This window comes from Geotrypetes seraphini, chromosome 15 (genome assembly GCF_902459505.1).
Source record: "Geotrypetes seraphini chromosome 15, aGeoSer1.1, whole genome shotgun sequence".
Taxonomy (NCBI): domain Eukaryota; kingdom Metazoa; phylum Chordata; class Amphibia; order Gymnophiona; family Dermophiidae; genus Geotrypetes; species Geotrypetes seraphini.
The window spans coordinates 22,852,212-22,858,541 of NC_047098.1; positions in this window are offsets into that span (position 1 = coordinate 22,852,212).

Genomic DNA, 6,330 nt, shown 5'->3' on the forward strand with positions numbered 1-6,330 from the left:
GGCTTGATGCCTCTGCCTTACTGTATTCGCTAATCCTTCACACTGAGGATATCCCATTTCACATTATAATTTTATTTATACATTTATTGAGGGTGTGTTACCTGGTCCACATATCTTATTGCCATAATACCACTCTCATACGATAATACTGACCCACCCCCCCTAGAGATCCCACCCCTAATGACCCTTAACTCTACCCTCTTAGAGATCCCACATGGGCATCCCATTTACTCTTAAAACCTGGAACGCCGCTGGCCTCTATCACCTGCACCGGAAGTTCATTCCAATGAGCAACCACTCTCTCAGAACCTGTTGACTTTACCGCCTTTCAGTTTGTTTCTTTAGTAAGTTCCTCTGGCAGTCTTTTTTGGGAGTTTTTTTTGTTCCAGCACTGAAGAGACAGAAATAACACCAGTGATTGTCAGCAAATCTCTCACCATCCCAGCTGAAAATTGATTCCAAACTTTTTATGCATAGGTATAATCTGGGGGGGGGGGAGGGGGGGGAAATAGGGGGCACTGATATTGACCGTTGCCTTCGTTATCCTTTGCTCCCCCTAGGTAAGCAGGCAAACTCCACATGCTGCTGCCCATTTTAGGCAGAATACTTTTCCTATTGGGCCAGTAACTTACACCATTTAAGCTGAAGACTTTTGTTATTGACACAATATGAAAAATGTAATTTAATTATATTCTGTTCTGTACCCACAAAGGAGAACTAGGCAGGATAGCACTAGGAAAGACAGTATTAAATAAATATAAAACATTACAAAATACAGCATTCAAAGTACAGGCAAACCTTGGTTTGCGAGCATAATTCGTTCCAGAAGCATGCTTGTAATCCAAAGCACTCGTATATCAAAGCAAATTTCCCCATAGGAAATAATGGAAACTCAGACGATTCGTTCCACAACCCAAAAACTTAAATACTATACGTACTTCTATTGCAAGAGCTCATTCATTTAGAACAGTCACTACAATCCCGGAGCATCAGAGAAAGAAAAACCATCGGCTCAGTTGTGATGCGTGTATAGAAACATAGAAAATAACGGCAGAAAAGGGCCAAAGCCCATCAAGTCTGCCCACTCTACTGACCCACCCCCCCTAGAGATCCCACCCCTAATGACCCTTAACTCTACCCTCTTAGAGATCCCACATGGGCATCCCATTTACTCTTAAAACCTGGAACGCCGCTGGCCTCTATCACCTGCACCGGAAGTTCATTCCAATGAGCAACCACTCTTTCAGTGAAGAAATACTTCCTGGTGTCGCCATGAAATCTCCCGCCCCTAAGTTTTAGCGGATGCCCTCTTGTGGCCAAGGGCCCTTTGAGAAAGAAGATATCATCTTCCACCTCGATGCGACCGGTGATATATTTAAACGTCTCAATCATGTCTCCCCTCTCCCTACGTTCTTCGAGAGAGTATAGCCGCAATATATTCAGCCTCTCCTCGTACGAGAGATCCTTGAGCCCCGAGACCATCCTGGTGGCCATCCGTGACTCAATTCTCAGCACATCTTTACGGTAATGTGGCCTCCAGAATTGTACACAGTATTCCAGATGAGGTCTCACCATGGCCCTGTACAAGACATTGCTTGTGTATCAAGTTAAAATTTAATCAAATGTTTTGCTTCCAAAACACTTGCAAACCAAATTACTTGCAATCCAAGGTTTTACTGTATATAAAACCAGAGCACAGTTTTTCCTGGTCTGGTTTTCAGCCCTCTCTGGCACAATCCAGTCCATGAACCAGATCCTGGGACAGCTAGTATCAGAACGAACACTTTCAAACAGGTGTTTTAAAAGAAATACAGGACCGGACAATAGATCCCTGCGCCTGCAGCCCTCAGAGCACCCTGCTCATTGCTTGAGCCATGCCTGGGTTTACTAAGGATTGAAGTGATCTGGCACTGCTTGACTACATCAGGCTTGTCTGCTGTTAGCTGAGTGTTTTCTACCTGGACATGTTCCATTGGAATAGCCTGTGACAAGGCAGGAACTATTCAAGATGGAATGAGTTGTCATACCCTGTTTCCCCGATGGTAAGACACTGTCTTATTTTTTTTGGAAGGCCAAAATATGCTCTAGGGCTTATTTTCGGGGGGGATGCCTTATTTACCCATGAAGAAGACTACAGTACACAGTTATTGTTGAAAAAAAAACAGAATTTTATTACCTGTATTGGATGTTCTGGCCGTGAACAAACTCCTGCAGTCTCCGTTAGGGAGGGATGAGGGAAGCTGCCTGTGTTTCCTTGCGCGGAGTCACGTGCGCGCGCTGCAGTCCTGTCACTTCCTCCTCTTCACTTCATGACGAGGCGCGGCACGCAGCCATGGAGGCAAATACGATAGACGGAGGGACCACACGGAGTCACCCACCGTACCACCCGATTCGGGTAAGCGCAGGTATCGGTGGGTGGCTTATTTGCGGGGGGGTGCCTTATTTTACATTTTTTTCTAAAAAGGGGGGGCTGTCTTATTTGATGGCCCTGCCTTATCATCGGGGAAACACGGTAGTTACGGAAACAGGTATCTCGCCACCCCTCAGCCTAAATAAGGCAGTTGTCTTCCTGGGAGGGACTAGAAAGAGACTGGGAGCTTAATTTCATATAGATAGTGGGAGGGAAAGGATGGAATTTTTCACCTAAATTGCATTAAGAGCAGGCACTGGTTTATTTACCCATCTGGGTACATTAACTGGCACTAGTCTGTGTACTGCTCAGTGAAAAAGGGAACTTTGGCTTTGGAAAATCCTTTTTTTTTTTTTTTGCTCTACTCAGCTTTGTTAGTGAAGTGAGATTAAGGGTTTGGCTTGCCATTGGACCATTTGATTAGTTGCCTTGAACCTGTGTCTAGCTGGGAGGGTAAATAGTATCCAAACTAAATGCAATCAACCCAAGTGGTCAAAATATCCTCTACTCATATATAAAGTAATTACCACTTCATATGAGGAATACACTATGTATATAACATAATGTTATTCAGAAACATGGCCTCAGATTTGGAGCCTACAGGCAATATATCAACTAAAAAACGGGATGCTCAAGCTACAATGAAAACTGCTTGAGATAAGTAACTCAGTTGCCTGTATATGTTTCAAGCTAATACTCTAAACTGTGCAAGATTGGATTTTTATCACTATATTTAAAGTGCACTTAAGAATAGTTTGGACTTTTAGTACAATATTTAAGCTTCACTTATAAAAAATGTTTAAAAAAAAATTTAATTCGAGATGTGTGGCTGATGACTGGAGTATGGAGCTGTAATAATACGCTGACCGCTCAGTCCATGATACGACTACGCGTAGGCTCCAAATCTGAGGCCATGTTTCTGAATAACATTATGTTATATACATAGTGTATTCCTCATATGAAGTGGTAATTACTTTATATATGAGTCTAGCTGGGAGGGGCCATTTCCTGGGGTGCTTTCCCTTCCTGGCTTAAAGCTCACTGCAAGTACAAATCTCTAATCCTGAATTGTATATCTCTGATTTTGCTTTTAGCATAGCATTTTATACTTTCCCTTTTCCCCTTCAGTCTTCTACACTGCTTTCTGCTAGTAAAACAACAAACCCCCAAGAAACCTCTGTTCCTTTACCATTGGCGTAGCCAGGCAGCCAACGGGTGGTGGATACCTGGAATGCGCTTCCAGAGGACGTTATAAGGCAGAGTACGGTACTGGGGTTTAAGAAAGGATTGGACAATTTCCTGCTGAAAAAGGGAATAGAAGGGTATAAACAGAGGATTACTACACAGGTCCTGGTCCTCTTGGGCCGCCGCGTGTGCGGACTGCTGGGCATGATGGACCTCAGTTCTGACCCAGCAAAGGCATTGCTTATGTTCTTATGGGTACACCCAGAAGCATGGCAGATCACCCTGGAGTAATGCAACTGCACACAGGACAAGTTCTGCCAGGGCCATCAAGTGCACCATTGAGCCTTGCCTGCCCCTCACCTCTGGAGCTGGGGTGCTGGACCAGGGCCTCACCTGATCCATAAGTTGATCTGGCCCTGAAGAGGAAGTCCATGAACGTTTGGGACAGAAGCTCAAAATGGGTTTGCTCAGAAACAACCTGACTCATTATTACAGCATCTAGTTTCAGTACCAGGGTGTATTATCTCTCTTTGACACCACGAGATAAACCTCCATATGCAAAGGTTATGCAAATTGCTAATATTTGTCTTTGGTAACTGAAAAACGTCTTTGATTCTCAATGACTCAGCTAAACATTTTCTTAGACAATAGCTCTAGGTCTGTGTCAAAACGAGGATGCAGAATGACATCCTGAATGGGACGTGACAGAAGCAGTCCAGTGTTTGAAGAATAATTCTATCCTAGAACCACTGTGGTCAGATAGTGGGTCTTACCTGGAAACGGAGGAGGCACATGACATGAAAAGAGCTGCAGGTCTGCTCTGTCTCAGGCTGTACAGAGCAAGCAGCAGAGTGAACCTTGCGCACTGTGTTACAGCAGTCAGACCTTCTATAGGACAGAGCAGAATGCACTCAGGACATTGCATCACTCCAGCATAAATGATGGCAGAAAAAGGCTAACAGACCATTCAGCCTGCTCAATTAATTATGTACACACTTCCAAGATATAGTTTCTAGTCTATCTGCCAGCTAAATAGGGTACTCCCAGGGAAATTCTGTGCAAAAAATTTGAAAATTCTGTGCAAAAAATTTGAAAATTCTGTGCAAAAAATTTGAAAATTGTGCATGCTTCATTTGCAATTTTCTTGTGCAGAATTTCCCCTTTATAAGAACATAAGAAATGCCATTCACCGGATCAGACCTTAGGTCCATCTGGCGACCCGCACACGCGGAGGCCAATCCCGGTGTTCCCTGCCAAAGACCCCGTTTACCCGTACCCCTCAATATGTTTTGCAAGAAGGTGTGCATCCAACTTGCCCTTGAATCCTGGAATGGTGGTCTCCGACACAACCTCCTCCGGGAGAGCATTCCAAGCGTCCACCACTCGCTGAGAGAAACAGAACTTTCTGATATTTGTCCTGGGACTGGTGCCCCTCAGTTTCAGTCCATGACCCCCCTTGTCCAAGTCACATTTGACAATGTGAATAACGATGTTTTTTGCTCTATTTTGTCGAATCCTTTTAGTATTTTGAAAGTCTCTATCATGTCCCCTCGCAGCCTTCTCTTCTCGAGGGTGAATAATCCCAGTTTTCCGAGGCATTCATTATAGCTCAAATTCTCGAAGCCTTTTACTAGCTTCGTGGCTCGTCTCTGCACCCTCTCCAAAAGGGCTGACATCTCCCCTTAGGCATAAAATACACCTCCACCCCCCCCCCCCCCACCAGTTTCCTGTGCACGCTCCTACAAACCTCCACTCCATTCCTATGGCACACACACATACCTCATCAAACTTTTCCAGTCCCCCCCCTCACTCCATCCATATTAATTCCAGCTCCCTCTCTGCACACACACAGCACAGCAGCCACCCTTTTCCATGCTTTATTTACTTTTTTTTTTTTAACAGCCTCCCCCCCCCCATGTTATATTAATAAAGTTTCCTATTCTGCCTTTATCTATTCAGTTCAAGGTCGGATTACATTACAAGAGGTTGGGTCAGTTACCCAGGAAGTTACAATGGACAGTTTGACGTGGACATTCAATATGGTTGCTAATACTGGTAGATCAGTATGACTATTAATGCAGTTAGGTCGTAGTTACAAATCCATAGTTACAAGTACAAGTAGGTTATTGTGCTCCAGGCCCTTCATTTCCTCCTTCCCTCCCTGCACCTTCACTGGCTTTGGCGAAGCATAAGGAGGAATTGCCCAACAGCACATCGGGCTGCTTCCTGTTCCTCTGCTGTCCTGGGCCCGACTGTTCCTTTGAGCCATGCGGACCTCCGCACAGCTGCATGGCAGGAACTGCTGAGGATCAAGGCAGCAAAGAAGCAGGAAGTAGCCCAATGTCCTGCTGGGCAGCGGCAACTCATGTCACGCCGAAGCCGGCGAGTGGGCAAGGAAGGAGGCAGCCAGTAAGCAGACTGCACAGAATTCTGCCTGGGAAAATTAGAATTTAATGGAATCTGCGGAAGGACAGTATTCCACACCAATTCTGCATTGTGCAGTAGTGCAGAATTCCACCAGAATTAATAGGGTTAGGGTTACCATCTGTCCCCATTTAAGAGAATGCCTACTCCTTTTGGAGTTCTTCAGATATGTCCTCCAGATTTTTTAATTTTTATGAAACTATCCTCTTTTTCTTGTATGTGCCTAGAACCAACATATTGTGCCTACCTACATAATGAGAGACACCATCTCTGGTCCATTAGTCAGTCTCGACACATGAGGCTGCTAATAA